We start from the raw sequence: 7,121 nt of genomic DNA on the forward strand, positions 1-7,121 counted from the left end.
CTTGACGTACGAACGGCTTGGGAAGGGAGGGATGAGAATTAGGCATTGGTGTTCTGCATCGGCAAGGCCCGGCCACACGCATACCTCAGCCACCGTTGGGTCGTCCGGATTGCCAGGACGAGACAAAGGGGTGAGGGGCTACGCTGCCATTTAGGCTCCTTAGACACGATGCTCAGGAGTCCCCCTTGCCATACGAATGGACCATCATACCTTTCCTCGCCGAGCTCTCACTCGGGAGGGGCGCGCGAAGACCAGGTCCGTGGTACCTGGCAGGGTGGTGTGACCTGAGCGTAGCCCCCATACCTAGCCCCCTCGCGCTACCCTCCTAAGGGAGAGCAGCGCAGTGAGGCTAAGCATTGAGCCCAGAGACTCCCTGAGGTTGCTGCAGCTGCGAGGCTACCCTCAGTTGTTTATCACCAGCGCAGAGCATGGCGCTTCCACTCTTGCACGGGTATAGCCGCTCCTTGGCATTGTCGACTGCCAGCACAGAGCATGGTGCTTACATTGGTGCGTGGGAGGGGGCTTCCTCTGAGGAGAGCCCCGGGGGCGTGTACAACCCCGCCCTGACACATGGCTTGCAAGGCAGGGCTGGAGGAGGTGTGTATGGGCACACATGAGCCAACGCGGGACTCACGAGGCCTTACCACAAGCGGGTTGCGCCTGAATTTGATCGGGAACACTTGTGTCAGTCCTGCAAGATGGTTAGGCAACCTGCGCCGAATGAGTCTCCTAAGGTTATTGCATGAGAAGGCCAGACACCAACGACCCCAAGAGGTGACATGAACGGGGCCGACCCGCCAGACAGAGCTCGGCCGTTGGGTTTATCGACGCTGCAGGGACGGACCCGAGCACAGGCGCCGTACCCAGTCTTCTCATGCAAAGGTCCTGAAGAAAACAACCGGCGCGCGACTACCATGGTGGCGAGGCACCAGGTCGCAGGCCCTCACTCATCCGCCCGCGATTAGCTCATGCAAGAACAAGGCACCAAGGGCCATGGGAGGTGACATACACGGGAGCTGGCCCGTGAGCCAGAGCTCAGACTCTTGGGTTTAGCGACACTGCAGGGACGGACCCGAGCACAGATGCCATGCCAGTCCTTAATCATGAGGCGGTCGTGGGCAGGCTCGCAAGGGCGCGAGACTTTCTTGGTGACGAAGCGCCGGTCAGGCAATTGATAATTTCAAGGCAACTCATAAAGGAAGGTAAACTAGTTCTGATAGACGCAAAAGGGATACATGTCGCAGGGACGGACCCACGCTACTTGGAGATAATGCAGCCCGAGGGGTGCCCCTAAGTGAATGAACTAAAAGATGTCACCTGACACCACTGCTGAAAAGATGTTGGGGCAGCTAAAGATGCGTGCTGCTGAAGTCGTGCCTCATGAGCCGTCCTAGCCCTGAGCCTCGGGAGGCCCCGGGGGCCTAGGAGGCTCCTAAGGATCCATCTCCACCTCCGCCAGGATCGCCTGGTGCCTAGCCTCCCGAGCCGCTAGGACGTCCCGCATGCGGTGCTGAAATGCAACAACCGTGTTCGGCAGGCCGAAGGGCATGCGAACATAGCTGTGAGGGGGACCCTGGCATCGACCAACACAGGACGGCCAAAAGAGCTGCCGAGACGTGGCCCTATTGAGCCCTGGGATGTCGATGCAAACGTGGAACTCCTCACCCTCTCTAGGGCAAGGTGTCGCGCCTAGCGGTGAGCAGCGATCGCCCTACAGAGCCCTTGCCTCCTGAATTTCCTTAACTGTCTTGCTGATGAATTCCTGAGCACCGAGTTCCCCATGCCCTGTGCCTTCTCCTGGGAAGCATGCCTCCACATGGTGCCCCGAGTGCCTCCCTCATGACGCTGGCTAGGTCTGAGGCCCTCCAGAGGAGAGCCCCCGAGCCCAGCCTGAGAGGGGCGATGGGTGTGCCTTCCTACGCGTCAGGTGAGGGAGCCCCGTCCAGGGATGCGAGGCTCAGCGCAGCACTGTCGGGTGATGCCTCCTCATGAGGTCCCTGGCCGAGCTGTAGCTTCTTTGTCTTGGGGCGTCCCCAGGAGGGAGGACATCGCCCTCGTCTTCAGGGTTCTCGAGTGCCGCAGCTTGGTAGGCTCGCTCAAGAGAGCACACCGCGTCCTTTTCCTCGCAGGCAACCGTGATGATGCCACCGCTCCCTGGCATCTTGAGGACATTGTAGCCGTGGTGTGTTGCCGCCATGAACTTGGCCAGCGTTGGGTAACCGAGGGATGGCGTTGTACGACAGGCGAATGGCGGCGACGTCGAAGTCGATGAGCTCAGTGTGGTAGTTGTCGTGCTTGCCTAAGGTGACAGGGACGTGGACTTGCCCTATCGGATGCGTAGAGCCGTTGGTCACTCTTGAGAAGGGCTTGGTAGGCTGAAGATGGTGGTATGGCACTTGGAGCCTGTTAAACGTCTGTACAGAGAGAACATTGAGCCCTACTCCGCCATAAATGAGGGTCTTGATGACGACCACGTTGCTGATGATGGGCGAGCAGAGCATTGGGAGCGTGCCGACAGTGGCTGCGCACTTGAGCTAGTCGAAGGAGTTGAAGGTGATGACGCACTTGGACCACCTGAGCGGGCATGTTGCCTCGAGCTTGGGGAGCGCTGCGTTCACCTTGCGCGCGAACTGCTTGAAGACGCGGTGAGAGGCTGGGGCCTAGGAGCCGCCCAAGATGCAGGCGATGGCTCGAGGCTCCTGGAAGCCCCCAGCCCCCTCATCCTGGTGTTGATCTTTGTTCCTTCTTGGCGGTGGAGACAGTGGAGGAAGACCGACGTTGCCCTGAGGCCGATCCTTGCGAGGTTGGTCCCTCCAGGCGCCCTCGCAAGGCTGGCCCTGCTAGTGGCTCTCCCGAGGCTGGTCGCGCCACTCCTGGCGATGGAAGTGGCTGTCCCAGTGTCCTCCACCTTGCCCACCTCCACGACAGTAGCCTCGATCGTTGCACTCAGGGCGTCGACCGAGGTGCCCGCCGTGGAGCGCTCTGAGCTCCTGGCAGTCGCTTTGGTGTTATGGCGATGCACGTTGTGGAAGATGTAGAACGGTCAGCTGCTCTTGGATGACTCTGGGTGATCGCAGCCTTGCTTCTTCTTTGGCTCGGCTACAAGGCTAGCCGTCCCCTTGCGCTTCACGTCCTTGACCTTGGTCTTCTTGTCTTCTGGGTCAGCATCTAGGAGATCGAGGAGGGAGAGGCGTCCCTCTTCAGCCCTCGCGCACTTGTTCGCCATGTTGAACATCTCCAGGGCTATGCAGAGGTCCTCCTGTATGGTGAGCTCCTCCTTCATCTTGATGTCGTGGACGCCATCTGTGAACGCTGAGATGATGGCCTCGTCCGACACCTTGGGGATTGAGGGAGTTCTGGACTAGGGGGTGTCCGGATAGCCGAACTATCATCTTCGGCCGGACTCCTGGACTATGAAGATACAAGATTGAAGACTTCGTCCCGTGTCCGGATGGGACTTCCCTTGGCGTGGAAGGCAAGCTTGGTGATACGGATATGTAGATCTCCTACCATTGTAACCGACTCTGTGTAACCCTAACCCTCTTTGGTGCCTATATAAACCGGAGGGTTTTTGTCCGTAGGACGAGCAACAATCATACCATAGGCTAGCTTCTAGGGTTTAGCCTCTCTGACCTCGTGGTAGATCTACTCTTGTACTACCCATATCATCAATATCAATCAAGCAGGAGTAGGGTTTTACCTCCATCGAGAGGGCCCAAACCTGGGTAAAAACATCGTGTCCCTTGTCTCCTGTTACCATCCGCCTAGACGCACAGTTCGGGACCCCCTACCCGAGATCTGCCGGTTTTGACACCGACATTGGTGCTTTCATTGAGAGTTCCTATGTGTCATCATCTTTAGGCCCGATGGCTCCTCCGATCATCAACAACGATGCGGTCCAGGGCGAGACTTTTCTCCCCGGACAGATCTTCGTATTTGGCGGCTTTGCACTGCGGGCCAATTCGCTTGGCCATCTGGAGCAGATTGAAAGCTATGCCCCTGGCCATCAGGTTAGATTTGGAAGTTTGAACTATACGGCTGACGTCCGCGGAGACTTGATCTTCGACGGGTTCGAGCCATAGCCAAGCGCGCCGCACTATCATGATGGCCATGATCTAGCTCTGCTGCCGGACAGTGCCCTGGAGGCCGCACAAGTGTCCGCTCCGACCCTTAGCTCGGAGCCGACTGCGCCGATCAAGGATGGGTGGCTGGACACCGCCTCGGGGGCTGCTATCCCTACGGCGATTGAGCCGAACACCAACCCTGTCCTTTGCGAAGCTCGTGACTCCAAGGTGCCAGACTCCTCTCTGGACTCCGAACCTTCCGCGCCCTTGCCAATCGAATCCGATTGGGCACCGATCATGGAGTTCACTGCTGCGTACATCTTTCAGCACTCGCCCTTTGGCGACATCATGAATTCGCTAAAGTTTCTCTCTTTATCAGGAGAGCCCTGGCCGGATTATGATCAGGACATGTGGGATGCGGACGACGAAGAAATTCAAAGCCCACCCACCACCCACTTCATAGCCACTGTCGATGACTTAACCGACATGCTCGACTTCGACTCCGAAGACATCGATGGTATGGACGACGATGCAGGAGACGACCAAGAACCAGCGCCTACAGGGCACTGGAAGGCCACCTCGTCATACAACATTTACATGGTGGACATCCCAAAAGATGGGAATGGCGATGGAACAACGGAGGATGACCCCTCCAAGAAACAGCCTAAGCGTCGGCGTCAGCGGCGCCGCTCTAAATCCCGCCACAGCAAAAACGGTGATTCCGGCACGGGAGACAATAACACCCCGGACAGTGCCGAAGACAACTCCCTCCAGCAAGATTCAGTGCGGGAGGATGGAGAAGCCAGCCCTCATGAGAGAGCGGCAGGCAGAGAGGTAGAAGACGATAATTACATGCCTCCCTCCGAAGACGAGGCAAGCCTCGACGACGACGAATTTGTCGTGCCTGAGGATCCCATCGAACAAGAGCGTTTCAAATGCAGGCTTATAGCCACGGCAAGCAGTCTCAAGAAAAAGCAGCAACAACTTAGATCTGACCAAGACTTGTTAGCCGACAGATGGACTGAAGTCCTCGCAGCCGAAGAGTATGAACTCGAACGCCCCTCCAAGAACTACCCAAAACGCAGGCTGCTATCCCGATTAGAGGAGGAAACACCTAAACCTACATCACCAGCGCATGATACGGCCGACCGGCCACCTCGTGGCCGCGACAGAGAGGCCTCTCGGCCCTCCACTCAAGCGGCACCCCGGTGCCGCTCAAAAAATACCAAGGCATGGGGAAATGCGCCAGACCTGCGGGATATATTGGAGGACAAGGCAAGGCAAACAAGATCGATCTACGGATCGTGCGGGTGCCCCATGATACGTGATGATAACCATCACGCCGGACATGGCAATTCAGGACGGGCCAAACACAATAAACAAAGCTCATTTGAGTTGCGTCGTGATATAGCCCAATACAGAGGCGCCGCACACCCACTATGCTTCACAGATGAAGTGATGGATCATCAAATCCCTGAGGGTTTCAAACCCATAAACATTGAATCATATGATGGCACAACAGATCCTACGGTCTGGATCGAGGACTACCTCCTTCATATCCACATGGCCCGCGGTGATGATCTACACGCCATCAAATACCTCCCACTCAAGCTTAAAGGGCCAGCTCGGCATTGGCTTAACAGCTTGCCAGCAGAGTCAATTGGTTGTTGGGAAGACCTGGAAGCCGCATTCCTTGACAATTTCCAGGGCACTTATGTGCGACCACCAGACGCCGATGACCTAAGCCACATAATTCAGCAGCCAGAAGAATCGGCCACACAATTCAGGACACGGTTCCTAACCAAGAAAAATCAAATCGTCGATTGTCCGGATGCAGAGGCCCTTGCAGCCTTCAAACATAACATCCACGACGAGTGGCTTGCCCGACACCTAGGACAGGAAAAGCCGAAATCCATGGCAGCCCTCACAACACTCATGACCCGCTGGCTAGCTCGTAGTAACAACATGACCAAGAGCCCTGGTAGTTCGGATACCAAGGACAGCAATGGCAGGTTGCGTTGCAACAAGCACAAGCGCCACATTAATGGTGATAAAGATGAAGATACGGCAGTCAATGACGGATTCAGAGGCTCTAAACCCGGTCAGCGGAAAAATCCATTCAAAAGAAATACTCCGGGCCCGTCCAATTTGGACCGAATACTCGATCGCTCGTGCCAGATACACGGCACCCCTGAAAAGCCAGCCAATCACACCAACAGGGATTGTTGGGTGTTCAAGCAGGCAGGCAAGCTAAATGCCGAAAACAATGACAAGGGGATGCATAGCGACGACGAGGAGGAGCCCTGGCTGCCGAACAATAGAGGACAGAAGGGCTTCCCCCCACAAGTGCGGACGGTGAACATGATATACGCAACCCACATACCCAAAAGGGAGCGGAAGCGTGCACTAAGGGACGTATATGCGATGGAGCCTGTCGCCCCAAAGTTCAATCTGTGGTCCTCCTGCCCGATCACTTTAGATCGAAGGGACCACCCCACTAGTATCCGCCATGGCGGATTCGCCGCATTGGTTCTAGACCCAATCGTTGACGGATTTCACCTCACTAGAGTCCTGATGGACGGCAGCAGCAGCCTGAACCTGCTTTATCAGGATACAGTGCGCAAAATGGGCATAGACCCTTCAAGGATTAAACCCACAAAGACGACCTTCAAAGGCGTCATACCAGGTGTAGAGGCCAACTGTACAGGCTCAGTTACACTTGAAGTGGTCTTCGGATCACCGGATAACTTCCGAAGCGAGGAATTAATCTTCGACATAGTCCCGTTCCGCAGCGGTTATCACGCACTGCTCGGACGAACCGCATTTGCAAAGTTCAATGCGGTGCCGCACTATGCATACCTCAAGCTCAAGATGCCAGGCCCTCGAGGAGTCATTACGGTCAACGGAAACACCGAACGCTCCCTCCGAACGGAGGAGCATACGGCGGCCCTCGCGGCAGAAGTACAAAGCAGCCTCTTAAGGAAATTCTCGAGTCCGGCTATTAAATGTTCAGACACTGTCAAGCGTGCCCGGAGTAACCTACAACAAGACCGCCTG

The sequence above is a fragment of the Triticum aestivum genome, chromosome 1B, assembly GCF_018294505.1.
Source record: "Triticum aestivum cultivar Chinese Spring chromosome 1B, IWGSC CS RefSeq v2.1, whole genome shotgun sequence".
NCBI lineage: Eukaryota > Viridiplantae > Streptophyta > Magnoliopsida > Poales > Poaceae > Triticum > Triticum aestivum.